Raw genomic sequence first — 22,304 nt, forward strand, 5'->3', positions numbered from 1 at the left:
GAATTGTATTTGTCACATGCTTTGTTAACATCATGTGTGGACTGACAGTGAAATGCTTACTTACAGGCCCTTTCCAACAATGCAGAGTGAAAGAAAACAGAGAAATAATAATAATAAAAGTAGTAATAGATACACAATGAGTCACGATAACTTGGCTATATACAAGGGGTACCAGTACTGAGTCGATGTGCAGAAGTACGAGGTAATTGAGGTATATATATACAGTACGTACAGTATAACTAGGAATAAAGTGACTAGGCAACAGGATAGATAATAAACAGTAACAGCAGCATATGTGATGAGTCAAAAAAGTTAGTGCAAAAATGGTCAATGCAGATAGTCTGGGTAGCTATTTGGTTAACTATTTAACTAACTATTTAGCAGTCTTATGGCTTGGGGGTAGAAGCTGTTCAGGGTTGTAATGCTTTGACGTATGTTGCCAAAAATAGGAATCAAATAACCTTTATGGTCCATCTGAGAATTGCGTTCCCACATGCACACACACACACACACACACACACACACACACACACACACACACACACACACACACACACACACACACACACACACACACACACACACACACACACACACACACACACACACACACACACACACACACACACACACACACACACACACACACACACACACACACACAACCCCCCCGATGAGTCAGTGTTGATTTGTCTGGTGCAACTGTCAACCTGTCAATTAATTATCACAACCATCAGACAGAGGCATGATGCTGCAATGTGAACGGTATGCACTCTGGTCCAGACAGGGTCTACACAGGATAGACACAGGGTGAGTGTCAATCATCAGTCACTGTCCCATGTTGCCAAGCACCAGTATTACATAATCTTTGTATGTAATGATCACTATTTGTAGTGGGTCGACCTTATCCATCCACTTACTCGCTCTCTCCTTCCATCTCTCCATCCCATCCCCCTATACACCCAGTTACAAAATAGCCCGACTCCTGACCTCCCTTCCCTACAAACACAAATCCATCTCTCCCCTCCCCATGCCCCAAACAGGCCTGCTCCTCATCAGTGAATTACAGTATGTTATTCATGCTAGCTTCCCAAAGGCTAGCGGGGAGGGGGGGTTTCCTCTAACTGGGGCTATTTCCAGTCCTGAGGGGCTTTGCTTTATCCCCTAGCCTGCATACACAACCCAGAGGTAAGCTGGACCAGGGGCCAGCCCAGGTCCCTAGCCCAGGCATGTGGTGGGATAGTGATGGTATGGTATGGAGGGTATGAAGCCAGGGAGCCTGGTGCTATTCCAGGCGTCTCATTAGGTCATTAGGTGTCATTAGCGGTCATAAGGCTTAATGGAGGGTTAATGGGGATCAGACCTCAGCAGTGTGTAGTATAGTGTGTGTGGCTCTGGGGAGAGAGAGGCGGGAAGTGTGTTGACTATGCATGGCACTGATTTTGTTTCTGCACAGCACTGCGTGGAAACATCTAGACGGGTAGGATGAAGATAAAACTGATCATATATATATATTTTTAAAGTCCCTAATGGGAAAGTTACGATTTGAAAAGGATAAGATGATCCAAGGTCTGTGCCTACATGACAACGCCAACATGGCCTGGGATCTACTGTAATGAGAAGAGTGCCCTTTTATTGTTATCTATCCAAACACAAAAATATGATAAATCCCCTGCTAGAACAAAACAACCAATGATCTGTCAGAAAGTTATGAAACCCCCCTAAAAGCTTGTCAGAACACTGGCCTGAGATGGTTTCCCCCAGGAAATAAAGTTAAGAAACATTCCAGGATAATGATTCCACTTAATGCTTCCTATAAAGTCTCCTTAAGAAGGGAGTCACGAATACAAGGGTTTAAGAATAGAGGAGGGTGGGGGAATACCCATGAGAATGGAAAAGTGCTTTCATTTTCCTAATAAATGCTATCACTAGAGCCTTGTGGACCCTGAAATAAACAGGAAATCCAATGCCTGGCCATTTAAGCAATAAGGCCTTCACAGATGAAAGATGCTGTTAAGACCCCCTGTATTTCACATTTAACTCAGAGAAACAAGACAGAGTAATGACTGCTAACAGGAAATCATACTACCACTGAATTGAACTACCACTGAACCATGCATAATGTAGTAGACACATGGAAAGCTCATGCTCCTTCCCCTGAGGTTATCCCTCGCACAGGGCCTGCAGATCGCTCTACTACCCTGGGACTCCTCTCATGTTTTTCCCGCTAGCTTGATTGGGGAATTGAATTTGAATATTGTGCGTCATCCTCTGTCGGCTTAACCAAAGAGGGTCTGGGTAGGCTAAAATAAAGCCATTCTCTCTCTCTCTTCCATCTCTGAGCTATTTCCTCTGCACTCATGATCTTTTCATCCTCTCTCTTCTCTTCCAATCTCCATTCTCGATATTCCCCTTCTCCTCTTTCCTTTTTCTCCATCCTCTAGTCTTTCCTTTCTCTCTCCTCCATGTCTTTCACTTCTCCCTTCCTCTTCCTTATCCTATCCTTTGTTGTTCTCTTCTCTCCCCAGGTGAATATATCCATCCTTGGCTTCCTGGGGTCTCTCCATCCCTCCCTCCTCCTGGGTTCAAGGAACAGGACTGACCAGCATGGCTGGGCTGATTAGCCTTCTAGTGAAGGAATATTTGTTTTGTTTTATTAACTTTATTTTATTAACTTTATTTATTCAGGGAAACCCAATTGAGACCAGTGTCTCATTTACAATGGTGCCCTGAGGACAATAATTACATCAATACAGCAACAACAAAAATATAAACTACAAGACAGGTCTAAAGACATTACATCAGATTATTACAACAAGTTATAATAATCAGTTGAAACAATTGCACACTTTTGTGAACTCATTTAACAATAGAGTTTTAAACTGCCCTCTCGGCACCAGGGAATCCAGGTGTAATTTGTTTTGTAAGGTACTCCATAACTGTGATTAGGTGGTGTTGAAGGAGTCTGGTTGCCAGCAGGTTGTCCAAATCAATGGCCATGTCCACCAGTTGCGAGAAGGACAACATGGTGTCACGGCAGGCTAGCTCCCATCGGACGTCCTCTCGCAGATGGCACCGGAAATGGTCGATCAGTGACTGCTCGTTCCACCCGGACCCAGCTGGCAGAGTTTGAAACTCCAATGCGAAGTCCTGCGCAGTCCTCGTCCCCTGCCTCAGGTGGACCAGCCGCTCGCCCGCCTCTCGACCCTCGTAGTTCTCCAGGCTCCTCCTTCATTCCACACCGCGTTGGCCCACTACAGGGCTTTCCCCGAGAGGCAGGAGATGAGGGCGGACACCCTCTCCCGCTCCGATGGGACCGGCCGGATGCTGGAGAAGTAGAGCTCCAGTTGGAGAAGGAATCCTTGGCACAGCGCCGCTGTCCCGTCGAACTCCCGTGGTCAGGATATCTGGATCCCTCCGGGTGCTGGGGTGTAGGTGGCGGGATCCGGTTGGCCAGCTGGTCTCGACGGATCGGGCTCTCTCCTCTCCAGGCGTTGGACGACCTGAAGAACCCGATCCATCGCTTCACCCAAGCTGGCTAGCATAGTTGAATACTCCTGGACCCGTTCCATGACTCCAGGCATGCGCATCTCTCCCGCTGACTCCATAGCGGGTGGGTGATTCTGTGATGAGGTGGTGTTAAAGGAGTCAGGCGCAGGAGGGTAAATCACAGAATAACAGGCTTTAATCCGCAAAATACAGGTTTACGCAGAAATGCATCAAACACATTCCAGGGCACGAAACAGGCGCACTGGAAAATACAAGGCACACGGGAAATACTCCCGTCGATACAAAATACACGAGCTCCACCGAGCTTCACTAACCTCCACAATAAACAATCACCCACACAGACAAGGAAGCAGAAGGAACACTTATACAATGACTAATGAGGGAATAAGGACAAGGTGTGTGTGATTGAAGACAAGACAAATGGAGTGATGATAAATGGATCGGCAGTAGCTAGTAAGGCGGTGACGCCGAACGCCGAAACCTGCCCGAACAAGGAGGGGAGGCAGCCTCGGCGGAAGTCGTGACAATAACTGTGGTGCAATAAAACTAAAGGCGGATTTACCAACCTTTGTGGAGACAAGCGGGACCTCAAGAGTTAACCAACACTGCGAACGGGTTTGGTCTCTTATATTTGTATACTTCAACAGAGAAGTGAGGTAAGATGGAAGCTTGTGGAGCAGAACTTTGTAAACAAGGAGTAATGAAGTGATCTACGGGACTTTAGTGAGGTCCAGCCGACCTTCTGATACAGGATGCAGTGATAAGTATTAAAACTGTCAAATGTAATAAAGGGAAGGGCGCTATGCTAGACTGCATCCAAAGGTTTAAGTGTAGTGGCTGCTGCATTCTGGTAAATAGTGTCACCATAGTCATGTGAGAGGGGCGGCAGGATAACACCTAGCCTGGTCCCAGATCTGTTTGTGATGTCTCGCCAACTCCTATGGCGGTACAATGACTATAGGAGTTGGCAGGACAGAAAAAACAGACCTGCGACCATAGGCCAACACCAGGCCAACACAAGGAGAGGTCCCACAACTAAGCCGTTAACTATTAAAAATTCCTGAAAATGCCTATTTTTTTACAATTAATGTAGTATTTTGGTATTTTCTGAGAATGTGTTTAAGGACTCACATATTCAATCGATTTAAAAGTTATTATTTGCCAAGAAATTGTCAAAGATAGTAAAAAGTGCAGAGATAAAATTACTATCCAAGCAGTGACACATTCTAGACATATCCTGGAGGCCAGGATGGAATTTTATTGACGTCATATTTTGAGCTTTTCACAAGTAAATATTTTTTACATAAATGGCCGAAGATAAATCCTAAGAAAATGACCATTCATATGCTCTTGGAGAAGAAAATAGAATGCTTTGCAGAATAATTTTCCATCTCTAACAACAGGCCATAATGGTTCAGGCCCTGTGCTGTCAAAATGTAGATTGGTGGGTTTGACTTGTTAAAATGGCCTATTTTACACAATGGCTTAAATAACACAAACATGAACCTTGGTACATGAAATATGTGCATTCTATCAGATTCTAGATTAATATTTTTTTTTAAAGTGGCTTATTTTTAACCCAGTCTTTTTTTGAGTAAAGAGGTGCCACAAAATAAACAAACCCAAAAATGGTAGCTTTCAGGCTTCGGAAAGTATTCAGACCCGTTGACTTTTTCCACATTTTGTTACGTTACAACCTTATTCTAAAATTGATTAAATAGATGTTTTTCCCTTATCAATCTACACACATAACGACAAAGCAAAAACAGGTTTTCAGAAATGTTTCCTAATTTATTAAAAATAAAAAACAGATATCACATTTACTTAAGTATTCAGACCCTTTACTCAGTACTTTGTTGAAGCACCTTTGGCAGCGATTACAGCATTGAGTCTTCTTGGGTATGACGCTACAAGCTTGGCACACCTGTATTTGGGGAGTTTCTCCCATTCTCTGCAGATCCTCTCAAGCTCTGTCAGGTTGGATGGGGAGCGTTGCTGCACAGCTATTTTCAGGTCTCTCCAGAGATGTTCGATCGGGTTCAAGTCCGGGCTCTGGCTGGGCCACTCAAGGACATTCAGAGACTTGTCCCGAAGCCACTCCTGCGTTATCTTGGCTGTGTGCTTAGGGTCATTGTCCTATTGGAAGGTGAACCTTCGCCCAAGTCTGCGGTCCTGAGCGCTCTGAGGCAGGTTTTCATCAAGGATCTCTCTGTACTTTGCTCCGTTCATCTTTGCCTCGATCCTGACTAGTCTCCCAGTCCTTGCCGCTGAAAAACATTCCCACAGCATGACGCTGCCACCACCACGCTTCACTGTAGGGATGGTGTCAGGTTTCCTCTAGACGTGACGCTTGTCATTCAGGCCAAAGAGTTCAATCTTGGTTTCATCAGACCAGAGAATCTTGTTTCTCATGCTCTGAGAGTCTTTAGGTGCCTTTTGGCAAACTCCAAGTGGGCTGTCATGTGCCTTTTACTGAGGAGTGGCTTCTGTCTGGCAAGTCTACCATAAAGGCCACATTGGTGGAGGGTTGCATAGATGGTTGTCCTTCTGGAAATGTCTCCCATCTTCACAGAGGAACTCTAGAGCTCTGTCAGAGTGACCATCGGGTTCTTGGTCACCTCCTTGACCAAGGCCCTTCTCCCCCGATTGCTCAGTTTGGCCGGGCGGCCAGCTCTAGGAAGAGTTTTGGTGGTTCCAAACTTCTTACATTTAAGAATGATGGAGGCCACTGTGTTCTTGGAGACCTTCAATGCTGCAGACATTTTTGGTACCCTTCCCCAGATCTGTGCCTCGACACAATCCTGTCTCGGAGCTCTACGGACAATTCCTTCGACCTCATGGCTTGCTTTTTGCTCTGACATGTAATGTCAACTGTGGGACCTTATATGTGCAAGGTGTGTGCCTTTCTAAATCATGTCCAATCAATTGAATTTACCACAGGTGGACTCCAATCAAGTTGTAGAAACATCTCAAGGATGATCAATGGAAACAGGATGCATCTGAGCTAAATTTCGAGTCTCATAGCAAAGGGTCTGAATACTTATGTAAATAAGGTATTTCTTTTTTCTAAAAACCTGTTTTCGCTTTGTCAGATTGCTGAGGATAAAAATAAATAAGAATTATAATAAACAAAATGTGGAAAAAGTCAAGGGGTCTGAATACTTTCCGAATGCACCGTATGCTGTCCAGCCCTTGATGTGTGAATGGAAAATATGTTGTTATTTTTTCTCTCTTCTTGGTGGGTGGAAATGGGTGGTTTTTGTGTGTTTTCACTCCAACGGCATAACTAATCATCTGCAGACAGAACTGTATATAGTCTAGCCTTAGGCTGGAGAATAAGTGGAATTATTCATTTGCTCTTGGTCCAATCTAGCGTCTGGACAACAGAGAAAAAATATTATTATTGGGCTCTTTCCAATGCTTTTATTTTTGTGCCAGACATGAGAAAACATACAAATGGCACCTTGCAGTTATGAGACTCCACAAACAGGTAAACACACCTAGCACATACAGTTCCATTTCAAAAAAGCTTACAGTATATGTAAAAAAACAAACACATAAAACGTACAATTGGAAATAAAAAATAAAAAATAAATACAACAAATTAATACAGACAACAAAACACACATGCAGGTCCAGGTGCACACACTCACAAAACACTTGTTGGAGTTACTAGCAGGGGTATAGCCTAAGACTATAGCTACATTTGGTCAATTATTAAGTGATTCAAATTACCAAAACATGACATTTTTAGAACCAGGGTGACACGTAGCCTCGAGGTTAGAGTGTTGGGCCAGTAACCGAAAGGTTGCTGGTTTGAATACTGTAGCTGACAAGGTGAAGGAAAAACATCTGTCGCTGTGCCCTTGAGCAAGGCACTTAAGCCTAATTGTTCCAGGGGCGCTGTACAATGGCGACTGTGACCCCACTCCCTGTGGGTGTCTCAGAGGGAGTTGGGATATGCAACAAAAACGTTTTTGGTGTGGAACAGGACAAATATAAGCACCCCCCAAATTAATATTACCTGACGTCAGTAATTCAGTGACTCAAAATATTTGTCTGTGTGTGATTAAATGGATGATAACAAAACGTGATAAAAATACCAAGTTCCTTTTTGAAGAAAACATAAGTTTAGCACTAGTGAACAAAAGAAGATCACGCAAAAGCTTGGGGTTAATATTTAACCACAATTAAATATGGTCAGCATTAAGTGGTTTGCTCGGTGAACTGTAAAGTTTACTGTAACTTCATTATCACTGAGGTTTCAAGAGAAATGCAACGCACTCAGTATCGGTAAATGTAGCATTCATGATAAGGCTACCAGTACAAACCTACAAGGGTCTGATGAGATGTCAGAGATTGAGTTGGCTGTCATGAAAGATTTGATTGAGCTGCCCCTGATTTTTCTTCCTTGACAGTTACAATGTACACTCTCGTCTTCCATAAAAGCCCTGTTCCTCTCTTCCCTTGTTCTCCATCTCTAGCCATGCAGTCCCTGAAGTATTAATAGCCCAGAAAAAACAATATGGATATAGCTGGAGCACTTGCAATATTTATACAGCTGGTTATGTAACCAGACTGATGTAGGATCACTAACCACAAGCCCAGAGAAGACGGATGGGAGACGAGGGGGAGAGGACGGGTGTCGGGATGACTAGGTGGGGGGCCAGTGGGGCAGGTCTCCTAAGGCATCTAGGGGCTGGTCAGGAATGTGAAGTTAACACACCCTGAGGAATGTGGATGCGGATGGAGGGGCAAGCAGGTTTCTGTCTGACCTGGAAAGGCTTCTTGGGGTTAGTTTCGTGGTGTCAGCCAAGACAGGGGTCAGGGATGACTTCATCTTCGGTCAGGCTGGTTAGGCTACGTTGAGGGTTCATAGAGAACAGAAATCATCACAGTGACAACACAACAAAGTGCTGTGGCCAGGAGGCAAGATAAAGTTGCATACCTGCATAATGCCCAGTCAGGTGTTCAGTCAAGAAAGCAAAGAAAGAAAGAGGAAATGTGTTAATCAACAATATATATGGTTGCACTTATACTTATTTAACTAGCTTGTACCTGTGCAGTACCACTGTATTTGCAATAAAAACAGTATTACAGGGTATTGGGGTAAACATTGTCAGACTGCCTAAATCACACAAAAAATATCCCCAGCTGCCATAGTTAAATGTCATGGGCCAGCCTATAGAAAGACAATAAGCAAGTCGGTTAAAAATCCCAATATGACATGTAATGCCAAAATGTTAGCTGCATTGCCCTACATGTTCTGAGCTTCATTAAAAAAAAATATTGCCTTTCATCCTTTGGAGAATAAGCTATTGTGTTCTGGAGTGAATTGTCAGAATTTCATTTTTAGCATTCCACCTAGGCTTCGCAATCGCTCGAAAATGGCTCCAGTGTCATAGAGGGCTTTCACTTGTTTTTGAATTAGTCAAACTCTCCTCTGTTTTTGACTTCATGTTCTACAGCCATATTAGCTCGTTATTGTCATGAAAGAATGGCTATTAGCTTTTGTTGCACAGAGCATAACAGCATCCACATCCATACTGTAAAGGAGGACTATACATGGACTGTTGCCAACTGGGTTCTTTTCAGAGATATATGTATGGAAGGTTGAAAGAGAGACGGTGAGTAATCAGTCCGTAAATTAAACATAAATGAAAAGCCCGACTTTTGAAGGTTGGCAGACGACCAACTGGAAGTCCGCCATCTCAATCCTAACAGTTTTTACTCCGCTATAACTTTCCCCCTTGCTAGTTCGATTAATCTCCCTTACGCCCCCACAGAAAAAAATATATAAACATGTTAGACCTAAAAGTGGTCCAATTAGTGAAGTTACAGACCCCTTGTATCTCTGCTCTTCACAGAGCCCCAGTGAATCATGTTTTGACACTTCAGTGTTTACTGTATATAACTGGTCGTCTTGGAGACAGCATAGGGGTCGACGCGAGGAAACCACAGTGTTATGAGTTGGCTGTCAGCGCCCCAGGGGGTGATGGGTAATCAGCCACGGAGGTCAAGGTTGAGGGGGAGGCGTGTGTTTAGGGTGTTTTGGGGAGAGTGCAGCTGTAGTCAAATTGTCTTTCATCACACATAACCTCAGCCATGATCATAAGGACAAAGTGAACCACCAGGACCCACTACAGCCCCCAAATTACAGACCATTAGCTGTATTACAGTACGGCTACAATCCAGCAGGGATATGGTCCCGTGTAGCTCAGTTGGTAGAGCATGGCGCTTGCAACGCCAGAGTTGTGGGTTCGATTCCCACGTGGGGCCAGTATGAAAAAATGTATAATATTATGCACTCTGGATAAGAGCGTCTGCTAAATGACTAAAATATGATTATTATCTTAAATGGCTGGGAAAACCATACATCCTGTTATTTCATTAAGCTGCCATCGATAATATGGCCAGTGTTTATTTATTTATTTTTTCAGTCATTTAGCAGATGCTCTTATCCAGAGTGCTTACATTATTAATTTTTTCATACTGGCCCCCTGTGGGAATCGAACCCACAACCCTGGCGTTGCAAGCGCCATGCTCTACCAACTGAGCTACACGGGGCCTAGAGGTTCAGAGATTATGTTTGATATGACTGCAATGTGGACCATAAGTGACTCCTTCAGCTCTCTGAAGGTCTCCATTGGTATGGCTAGTGTAAAGTGAGTTTAGGGATATGAGATAGGCCATAGACCTGGTCCACACACCTCTTGTAGTGCTAACCATACCTGCTAGTCTAGATTACTCCTGAAATTAGGCATGTTCATCCCTCATTAGTCACGTTAATAGGACTGTTTGGACACATGGTCGACCACGCCGTACGACCGCTATCGAGGATGAAGACTCGGTTTAATGCTTCATCGATCACGATGCAAAGACTATTGACCACGTTTGACTGAACACTGGTCAATGGAACCTAATCATCCCATTCACTCATCCATTTTCTTTCTTCTGTTTCGTCTGTTTGGAAGACTGAGCTTCATGAGGTAGAAGATTCTGTCCCTCTGATGATGCAAGTGGTCATGCCGTTTTCATACCATTTCCTTGGCCCTCGTGCTTTCCTATCTCCCAGCAGACAGAGGAGGCCTAATGCCCACAGCAGCCGAAATGGACACAGTGAGGGGTGAAGAGAGAAGGGGAAAGTGAGGGATAGTGCTTCCATCCCTCTGAGAAGCCTTGTGTTTTTGTAAATGGATTATAAAGTGCTAGCTGCCCAGTGCCAGGGTTCATCCAACACCTCCTTGCTTACCTGGTTTGAGATAATCACCCTGTGGTGCTTTTTTTCCCAGAAGCCTTTCTGGCCATGTGAAGATGGCCATTTCGCAATCTTTGACTGCGGGTGTCATATTCTGATGTAATAACACATTTTCCTTACCTCAGGCCCCCCACCGATTACATTGATTTATTCTGACTGTTTTGGATGTGGCCAGGCCAGCTGGCCTAGGACTACTGTACTTTTATAATGGGCTAGCCTCATCACTATATACCCAATCATGGTGGATCTTTTTCTGTCTACTTCCTTGTTATCTCCATGTTCCCCCTTAAAGGCCCAGTGCAATCAAAGAATGTGATTTTCCTGTGTTTTATATATATTTCCACACTGAGGTTGGAATAATACTGTGAAATTGTGAACATTATGATAATGCCCTTTTAGTGTATTTGCTGTTTGAAAAGACCACCTGAAATTTTGACTGTTTTGGTGGGATGGAGTTTTGGACTGCCTGGTGACATCACCAGGCGGTAAATTAGTAAATAGACCAATAAGAAAGAGAGTTCCAAACCTCTCTGTCAATAATAGCTAGTTTTCAGTTTTCCCCTCCCCACTCAGACCACTCCCAGGCAGTCCTAGTTTATTTTTGGCAATTTTATTGAAAACAGTCACAGTAAGGTACTTAATTGTTACCCAGAAATGATTTGATATTGAGATAACATAATTTTACCTTTAAGTAATATTTCCTATTTTATTTTCGTCTCTATGAACACATTTGGCCTTGTTTTCTCATGGTGTAACAGTGCAATCTTCCCTGGAGCAAGCCATATCTCATGTATTAACCTCTTTCCCCACTGAAAATGGTTCCAACAGGTTATTAAGCTGTCTACATAAGAGATTTTTCTAGAGGGAAGAAAAAGTATAGATACCGGCCAACTCCTGCCACTGAACCATATTGCTTGCGTGCCTGGTTTTAAGGCACATATGTAAGCATATTTTTTCATCATACGTGTGATTGCATAATGGTGACTTGGGGAATTGCATGCCGAGTTATATTTTCGCATGAAGCCAAATCCACATTCTCATGGTAGCCGACATCCTAAATATAAAAGGTTGTAAAAAGTAAAAACAAAAGTTCATGTTTGGATATCGATGATGTAACATTTTCTTCACTACTCCTTCAATAGTTTTTTGCCATTTAAGGATAGTATGCAGTAGTGGTTCTATGAGGCAAGCAAATCCTTTTATCAGCTGCTATTGATGAAATGAGCAATTTTCAATTAAATCTTCAATTCTCTTATGAAATAAAAAAAATAACTTTTCCCTAGGTCTTTTCAAGCTTTTTGTTTCTTTCAAAGTAAAACCTAATCCAGGTCGATCAGAGAGTGCACGAAGCCATGTCTGCAAAAGGACATTACCTAAGAGGTGGACAAGATTTTTGGAAACATAGTCTGACGTTTTGGTTAGCAACATCAGAGATACATCAGCGATATCAACACTGTTTGGTCATTTCAGATTCTAATTTTTATAACCATCGTTACATCATTAGATTTACAACTACAATAAGAGAGTTTGAAGGCAAAAAACTTGTTGAAATGATCGTTTAAAAATACATTTTTGGAACGACTGCATTCATCACTGTTCTATCTACAGCGGTTCTCAAACTAGGGGTTGCGACCCCATGTGGCTCGCTTGATATGAAAATGGGGTCACGGGAGAACTGTTTTCACTTTGGCATTATGGGGTATTGTGTATAGATTCCTGCAATTGTATTTTATTTAATACATTTTAGAATAAGGCTGTAACGTAACAAAATGCGGAAAAAGTCAAGGGGTCTGAATACTTTCCGAAGGGATTCAGACCCCTTGACTTTTTCCACATTTTGTTACATTACAGCCTTATTCTAAAATGGATTACATAAAATAAAAAAGCGAAAACAGTTTCTTTGACATTTTTGAAAATGTATTAAAAACAGATATACCTTATTTACATAAGTATTCACACCCTTTGCTATGAGACTCTAAATTGAGCTTAGGTGCATCCTGTTTCCATTGATCATCCTTGAGTTGTTTCTACAACTTGATTGGAGTCCACCTGTGGTATATTCAATGGATTGGACATGATTTGGAAAGGCACACACCTGTCTAAATAAGGTCCTACAGTTGAAAGTGCATGTCAGAACAAAAACTAAGGCATGAGGTCGAAGGAATTATCCGTAGAGCTCTGAGACAGGATTGTGTCGAGGCACTGATCTGGGGAAGGGTACCAAAAAATGTCTGCATCATTGAAGGTCCCCAAGAACACAGTGGCCTCCATCATTCTTAAATGGAAGAAGTTCGTAACCACCGAGACTCTTCCTATAGCTGGCAGGCCCAGCCAAACTGAGCAATCGGGGGAGAAGGGCCTTGGTCAGGGAGGTGACCAAGAACCTGAAGGTCACTCTGACAGAGCTCTAGAGTTCCTCTGTGGAGATGGGAGAAACTTGCAGAAGGACAACACTCTCTGCAGCACTCCATCAATCAGGCATTTGTGGTAGAGTGGCTGGACGGAATCCAAGCCTCAGTAAAAGACACATAACAGCCCGCTTGGAGTTTGCCAAAAGGCACCTAAAGACTCTCAACCATGAGAAGCACCTGAATGCCAAGCGCCACGTTTGGAGGAAACCTGGCATCATCCCTACTATGAAACATGGTGGTGGCAGCATCATGCTGTGGGGATGTTTTTCAGCAGCAGGGACTGGGCGACTAGTCAGGATCGAGGCAAAGATGAACGGACCTCAAACTGGGGAGAAGGTTCACCTTCCAATAGGACAACAACCCTAAGCATAGAGCCAAGACAATGCAGGAGTGGCTTCATGACAAGTCTCTGAGTGGCCCAGCCAGAGCCCGGACTTGAATCCGATCGAACATCTCTGGAGAGACCTGAAAATAGCTGTGCAGCAACGCTCCCCATTGTAACCTGACAGAGCTTGAGAGTATCTGCAGAGAAGAATGGGAAAAACTCCCAAAATACAGGTGTGCCAAGCTTGTAGCGTCATACCCAAGAAGACTTGATGCTGTAATCGCTGCCAAAGGTGCTTCAACAAAGTACTGAGAAAAGGGTCTAAATACTTATGTAAATGTGATATTTCCGGGTGTTTTTTGTAATACATTTGCAAACATTTCTAAACACCTGTTTTTGCTTCGTCATTATGGGGTATTGTGTGCAGATTGATGAGGGGAAAAAAACAATTTAATACATTTTAGAATAACGTAACAAAATGTGGAAAAAGTCAAGGGGTCTGAATACTTTCCGAAGGCACCCTAGATACAGTACCAGTCAAAAGTTTGGACACACCTACTCATTACAGGGTTTTTCTTTATTTTTACTATTTTCTACATTGTATAATAATAGTGAAGACATCAAAAGTATGAAATAACACATATGGAATCATATAGTAACCAAAAAAGTTTTAAATAAATGTATTTATATATTTTATATTTGAGATTCTTCAAATAGCCACCATTTGCCTTGATGACAGCTTTGCACACTCTTGGCATTCTCTCAACCAGCTTCATGAGATAGTCACCTTGAATGCATTTTCAAGCAGGAGTGCCTTCTTAAAAGTTAATTTGTGGAATTTCTTTCCTTCTTAATGCGTTTGAGCCATTCAGTTGTGTTGTGACAAGGTAGGGGTGGTATACAGAAGATAGCCCTATTTGGAAAAAGACCAAGTCCATATTATGTCAAGAACAGCTCAAATAAGCAAAGAGAAACGACATTCCATCATTATGAAGGTCAGTCAATACGGAACATTTCAAGAACTTTGAAAGTTTCTTCAAGTGCAGTCGCAAAAACCATCAAGCCCTATGATGAAACTGGCTCTCATGAGGACCACCACAGGAATGGAAGACCCAGAGTTTCCTCTGCTGCAGAGGATAAGTTCATTAGAGTTACCAGCCTTAGAAATTGCAGCCCAAATAAATTATTCACAGAGTTCAAGTAACAGACACATCTCAACATCAACTGTTCAGAGGATACTGTGTGAATCAAGCCTTCATGGTCAAATTGCTGCATGAAACCACTACTAAAGGACCCCAATAAGAAGAAGATACTTTCTTGGGCCAAGAAACACAAGCAATGGACATTAGTCCGGTGGAAATTTGTCCTTTGGTCTGATGAGTCCAAATTTGAGATTTTTGGTTCCAACCGACGTGTCTTTGTGAGACGCAGAGTAGGTGAACGGATAATCTCCGCATGTGTGGTTCACACCGTGAAGCATGGAGGAGGAGGTGTGATGGTGCTTTGCTGGTGACACTGTCAATTATTTATTTAGAATTCAAGGCACACTTAACCAGCATGGCTACCACTGCATTCTGCAGCGATACGTCATCCCATCTGGTTTGCGCCTTGTGGGACTATCATTTGTTTTTCAATAGGACAATGACCCAAGACACACCTCCAGGCTGTGTAAGGGCTATTTGACCAAGAAGAAGAGTGATGGAGTGCTGCATCAGATGGCCTGGCCTCCACAATCACCCGACTTCAACCCAATTGAGATGGTTTGTAATGAGTTGGACCGCAGAGTGAAGGAAAATCAGCCAACAAGTGCTCATTATATGTGGGAACTCCTTCAAGACTGTTGGAAAAGCATTCCAGGTGAAGCTAGTTGAGAGAATGCCAAGCATGTGCAAAGCTGTCATGAAGGCAAAGGGTGGCTACTTTGAAGAATCTAAAATCTAAAATATATTTTGATTTGTTTAACACTTTTTTGGTTACTACATGATTCCATGTGTGTTATTTCATAGTTTTAATGTCTTCACTATTATTCTACATTGTAAAAATAAAGAAAAACCCTTGAATGAGTAGGTGTGTCCAAACTTTTGACTGGTACTGTATATATATTATAATATTGTCTTTGTATCTCAAAATCTTTGTAATGTGGTTAACCTTAAAAATCTAAATGAAAATTATTCAAATCTAAAAGATAAAATTCAAACTTATAGTGCTCTTACATCATGGGAGAAGTCTGCACTTGACCATTTCAATTTAATCATTCCCACCGTGAATGGCTAGGCCCACTACGGTATGAAACCACACTCTATTGCAGAGACTTTGATATTACCGGCCCCAATTGATATGGTGAAAGCAATGTGTGAGGAGGCAGAGGCACATAAACTCACATCAATATCTTTGTCAGATAACACTGTTAAACAAATAATTGATGCTATTGCTAGCAATCAAGAGGAAACTCTGACTGAACGACTCAAAAACACCCCAGCTTATGCTCTCCAAATGGACGTTAACTGTGAGGGCTGAGATGCCGATGCATTAACTTTGTTCGCTATACATGTCGGGGGATGCTATTCACGAGGACATTTTGTTCTGTCTCACAATTCCAGAGCACGTAACGGCACAGGGGATTTTCAGTGTGCTGCGTGGCTATATTGACTTAGGGTTTTGCACAGATAGGGCTCCATCTATGGCGGGACGGCGGGCAAGCCTCTGCACTCTAGTTATGAATGTGTCTCCCTCTGCCATATAGACGCATGTATGATACACCGAGAGCAACTGGCAGCAAAAGAGCTGAGCACAGAACTCTGAGACATGTAATGAAAGTAAAATGTGTCTCCTTGCAGGTACAGCAGCAGGGACTGGGCGACTAGTCAGGATCGAGGCAAAGATGAACGGACCTCAAACTGGGGAGAAGGTTCACCTTCCAATAGGACAACAACCCTAAGCACAGAGCCAAGACAATGCAGGAGTGGCTTCATGACAAGTCTCTGAGTGGCCCAGCCAGAGCCCGGACTTGAATCCGATCAGTACTCGTCTCCTGAGTGGCGCAGTGGTCTAAGGCACTGCATCGCAGTGCTAACTGTGCCACTAGAGATCCTGGTTCGAATCCAGGCTCTGTCGCAGCCGGCCGCGACCGGGAGACTCATGGGCGGCGCACAATTAGCCCAGCGTCGTCCAGGGTAGGGGAGGGAATGGCCGGCAGGGATGTAGCTCAGTTAATAGAGCATGGCGTTTGCAACGCCAGGGTTGTGGGTTCGATTCCCACGGGGGGCCAGTATAAAAAAAAAAGATATGTAATCACTGACTGTAAGTCGCTCTGGATAAGAGCGTCTGCTAAATGACTAAAATGTCATGTAAATGTACTGTATATTTGGGAAACTGAACGAACTGAATGCAAGCATGCAGGGGAATTACAAAAACATTCTACAGATGAGTGACTGAATCAGTGGATTCAGAGGGAAGAATTGTTATTGGAGAGAGAGTCTTTCAAAAGCGAACCATGCATGCCCTCTTCCCTCGGCTGTGCATGTTTCTAAAAGAAAACAGCATCATGCCGGGGGCCAGGGTGTTTCAGGGATAAGGGTTGATTGTGGCCTTTTGTGTTGTCACAATGGGACACCTTAAACTTCCCTCAAGGGAATAAAAACGACAGAGCTCATTTCCTTCGTCCGTTCTGATTTCTCCTAGCCCTTCGAGGATCCTTTGTTCGTCTCAATACCATAATATCTTCCACTTGCATGTGTGTGCACGGTTTGTGCATAACAAATCCCTGTTTTCCATATGGCACGGTATATCTGAAACAAACACATGTTCTTTAGAAGTGCAGTGTGCCTTGACTAACATGCTACAGCAATGTGAATTAATTTCTGCACCTGGTATTTTCAGAAATCAATTATCTGACTTATTGAGGTATAAAACATAGTTATCTTGGATATAACGATTGTATAAAACTGTGGTCATGTATATCTGTTGATGAAACATCTCAATTATTTTTTTGTATCATAATGTTGCTACTTATAAACATATTGTCTCTAAATCCAATTTTTATAGCTGTACTGTAATGTTTTTTCTGCAGCCGTTTATTTTATATAGTCAGAGCATATGTCAATCATGACTTCATATTGCATGCCTCCATAATTGATATTCCCAAGGGAGTGATTAAACCTTTGGGTAACATTTTATTTCGATAGTCCATCTGTAGATGCTCTACAGATGATCAGTAACTAACTATCTATTAACCCTAACCCTAACATTAACTCTTATCCTAACCCTAAACTTAACTCTTACCCTAACCCTTACCCTAACCCTTATTCTAAACCTAACCTTAACCGTAACCTTAGCAAGCAGTTGCATATAAACAGATAGTTTGTTGATAGTATGATCATCTGTAGAGCATCTACAGATGGACAATCCGGACTATCCAAATAAAGTGTGACCAACCTTTGTGATGTGTGTGAAATGGTCGAATGGATCAGATCAGTAATTGGGTGACTGTGGCCAGATGATGCTCTGTGTCATCATTATCTAGTTATCCCTGGACACACGGCTCTTCATTCAGGGTAATGGCTGTATTTTTCCTTATTAGCCTTGCTAACGTTGTAGGTTAGTTTTCGATTGAGATACAACTGTGTTATCCTCTTGATTCTTATGGATTGATCATGATACAGCACAATACTATGTATTTCATTGTCTTAACATTAAAAATAGTTTGTGGTAAAACCCTAAGCCATACTAAACTTGACTAATTATTCTATATTTATGCAAAGGCAAGGGTATGCATAGTCATGAGAAAATACATTCTATTTTATTAATCCCCTTGTATTATATCTGCAAAGTTGCGAGCTAACGTGCACACACACACACACACACACTTACACAGAGAGACACACACAGAGACATGTAGGGATTTAGAGCCATCACCCCCTTTTATCTTGTGTGTGTAAAATCCTCCATAATTCATCATCATAATCTAAACAGAGCCAAAACCAACCTCCCTGCTGACGCCAGAGACAGGGGATTATCGGCCAAACGTTAGCGCCAGGCTCTAATCTGTTAACATAGAGCAGTGGTCACCAACCGGTCAATCGTGATCAACTGGTCGATCTCCAAGGCATTCCTAGTCGATCACCAAAAATTTCTGGAAAAAACCCAACGATAAAGCCTTGCGTTCCTAACTTTTTTTTTGTTTGTTTCACGCTGTTGGCGGTAGGTGCACTTGATTCAGCAGCCCTAACGCCGGGAAGGCAAGGTGTTCCCATTTTGAACCATTTCATGTGTCTGAAGGTAGAAATCCGCCTACCCGGCAGGTACAGAGAGCAAATGACCTATAGGCCTACCACTGGCCAATCAGATAGCTCAGATCACCGTGTCTGCACAGTTTCCTCGAGCCATAGACTGTAAAAAGAAGCCTAGAATGCACAGCAAAAGTTGCTACTGTGAGATTTCAACACTTTTAAAACCATGACCTGAGACTCAACAAATACAGCAAAGAGCTGCTGTTTTTATGTGTAAGTTCATGTTTAAGTTGTTATTCAGCGCTGTCAACACTTTGTTCAACACCTTCATAAGCCATATATGCTTTATAATCCACCAGCACTGCAGCTGCAATGAATGAGTTTAGCAAACTGTTCCTTCCAATAAGCTTGCATAGTTATTATTAGCGGCTTGTAACTTTTTTAATATCTAGGAATATTTCACTTTCTCTGGTCATAGCAGTAACAACATGAATTGGTGCATGAGGTAGAAATAATGCAGTGCAACTTGAGTTTCGCGATCAGCTGGAAGACTGGAGGGAGGGAGGGTGAGTCGGGTGAGAGGCATTCTCACCGCTGCTCGCTCCCTCCCCTCAGACTGACCATCAGATGCAGGCCATCAGTCCAGTAAAAAAAATTAAGAAGCAAATTATTATGCTCACTTAGCTGTGCCTCACAAGTAATACAACAAATTATCTATTACCAGTGTGATTTTATTCATATTCATTTAGCAGACGCTTTTATCCAGAGCCACTAGAAGGATTACTTTTATACTATTCCAGGTATTCCTTAAAGAGGTAGGGTTTCAAGTGTCTCCGGAAGGTGGTCAGTGACTCTGCTGCCCTGGCATCGTGGGGGAGCTTGTTTCACCATTGGGGTGCCAGAGCAGCGAATAGTTTTGAATGGGCTGAGCGGGAACTGTGCTTCCGTAGAGGTAGGGGGGACAGCAGGCCGGAGGTGGATGAATGTAATGCCCTCGTTTGGGTGTAGGGTCTGATCAGAGCCTGAAGGTAAGGAGGTACCGTTCCCCTCACACCTCCGTAGGCAAGCACCATGGTTTTGTAGTAGATGCAAGCTTCAACTGGAAGCCAGTGGAGTGTGCGGAGGAGCGGGGTGACATGAGAGAACTTGTGAAGGTTGAACACCAGATGGGCTGCAGCCTTCTGGATAAGTTGTAGGGGTTTAATGGCACAGCCAGGGAGCCCAGCCAACAGCGAGTTGCTGTAATCCAGACGGGAGATGACAAGTGCCTGGATTAGGACCTGTGCCGCTTTCTGCGTAAGGTAGGGTCGTACTCTGCGAATGTTGTAGAGCATGAACCTGCAGGATCGGGTCACCGCTTTCATGTTAGCGGAGAACGACAGGGTGTTGTCCAGGGTCACGCCAAGGTTCTTTGCACTCTGGGAGGAGGACACAATGGAGTTGTCAACCGTGATGGCGAGATCATGGAACGGGCAGTCCTTCCCCGGGAGGAAGAGCAGCTCCGTCTTGCCAGGGTTCAGCTTGAGGTGGTGATCCGTCATCCATACTGATATGTCTGCCAGACATGCAGAGATGCGATTCGCCACCTGGTTATCAGAAGGGGGAAAGGAGAAGATTAGTTGTGTATCGTCAGCGTAGCAATGATAGGAGAGGCCATGTGAGGATATGACAGAGCCAAGTGACTTGGTGTATAGGGAGAAAAGGAGAGGGCCTAGAACTGAGCCCTGGGGGACACCAGTGGTGAGAGCACGTGGTGCGGAGACAGCTTCTCGCCACGCCACTTGGTAGGAGCGACCGGTCAGGTAGGACGCAATCCAGGAGTGAGCCGCGCCGGAGATGCCCAGCTCGGAGAGGGTGGAGAGGAGGATCTGATGGTTCACAGTATCAAAGGCAGCAGACAGGTCTAGAAGGACAAGAGCAGAGAGAGGAGAGAGAGAGAGTTAGCTTTAGCAGTGCGGAGAGCCTCCGTGACACAGAGAAGAGCAGTCTCAGTTGAATGACCAGTCCTGAAACCTGACTGGTTTGGATCAAGAAGGTCATTCTGAGAGAGATAGCAAGAGAGTTGGCTAAAGACGGCACGCTCAATAGTTTTGGAAATAAAAGAAAGAAGGGATACTGGTCTGTAGTTGTTGACATCAGTGGGATCGAGTGTTGGTTTTTACATAATCGCTTCTGTAAATTGTGCAAATATGAGTCATATTTAGTAGTTTCTTTATTTTATTTTTTATATTTTGTTTTAAGAATTAACAAAACTATTATAATTGTCTGAAACCACCACAGCGTTTCAGAACTGTCAAGCAAGTCAGTTGGTTGGATGGATGGTTGGTTTGCCTAGATAGCTAACTGACTAGCTGGATTTTTTTTTATTTGAATGCGAGGTTGAGGTTGAGGTTGAGGTTGAGCGGAGAAGCATGAAGAAAGAGCCAAGAGAGGACAACTGAGATGGCAGAGGATGTTTGCAGATGCTGGGGAGTACTACAAGGCTACTTTAGACTATTGCCAATGTGTGGTGAGCTCTCCGGTGCCCCAGCGGCTGCCAGGGCATTACCCATGTGGGTGCTGCATGTTGGTGGTGGTCGACGAGTAGCTGGCTAGCTACTAGCTACAAAGACCAGCTGTGGTACGGACCAATTTTGCACGAGGCAAAAGAGTAGGCTAGGTGTGCTTGAATTGCTTGTTGGGTTCAACGGAATGCAGGGGTGTATTGCTGCCTGAGCCTCAAGTTAGATCAAAGCTGAATCAATGTCTTGGAATATCACATAATGATTCATTAGTATTCTACATTGGAGACGTGTTTAACATCACCAGTAGACTAGGCTACCACATCCTTATGATATACTGTATATATTATACTGTATATAGCGCAACGTGACCTCAAGAGACAGGTTGGGATGTCTGACTGAAATATGGGAAAAACCAATTTTTTCTAAATTAGCGGTGTTTGAATTCATTGATCAAATGCAGGACATGATTGTTTGGTTGTGTGACGTGAGACAAACCTCCAAAATGCGGGACTGTCCCGAACATTCTGGGACATGTGGTCACCCTAGGAACATACAATATTACATCAACTGTATAATATCTCTCTGAGACACAGAATTTACGACTTTGTAATGAACGCGTCTGCGTCACGTCAGGGGTTATGTAAGGCTGCTGAAGACTAGAGAAAATCACAGTTCATTCTAGCCTTCATTTTGGTTCTGCAAATAACTTTTAGATATGCTTCGGCCTGGTCGCATTCCTCTCTTTAGCACAAAGACACAACAGCGGCCCATGTGACCATCCAATATCCTCTCTAGCGCCCTAGTATCATTACAGGGCACATTACATTAACCACAGGAGCGTCATATGTGTATAATATCCAGGAATGGAAAGCGTTTCCCCGAAGTGAGTAAAAGGTATGTTCTCTTCTGCCTCACAGATCGACTCTGCACTGTTTGCAATCGACCTAAAGCCATACTATAACACAGAAGTATACTGTATGTGTCTTATTTAATGAAATAATTTTCTATATCTAATCTACCATTCAGTGCAGTCCTAATATGATTTCCAGTAAGAGAAACAATGTCTCC

General features: G+C 43.3%; 1 pseudogene; it reads left to right on the forward strand.

Annotated features, from left to right (window-relative positions):
* LOC121583480 overlaps positions 1–16,368 on the forward strand; it is an 81,493-nt pseudogene extending 65,125 nt beyond the window's left edge.
* Positions 16,369–22,304: the final 5,936 nt, after the last annotated feature.

The sequence above is a fragment of the Coregonus clupeaformis genome, chromosome 15 (assembly GCF_020615455.1).
Source record: "Coregonus clupeaformis isolate EN_2021a chromosome 15, ASM2061545v1, whole genome shotgun sequence".
Taxonomy (NCBI): domain Eukaryota; kingdom Metazoa; phylum Chordata; class Actinopteri; order Salmoniformes; family Salmonidae; genus Coregonus; species Coregonus clupeaformis.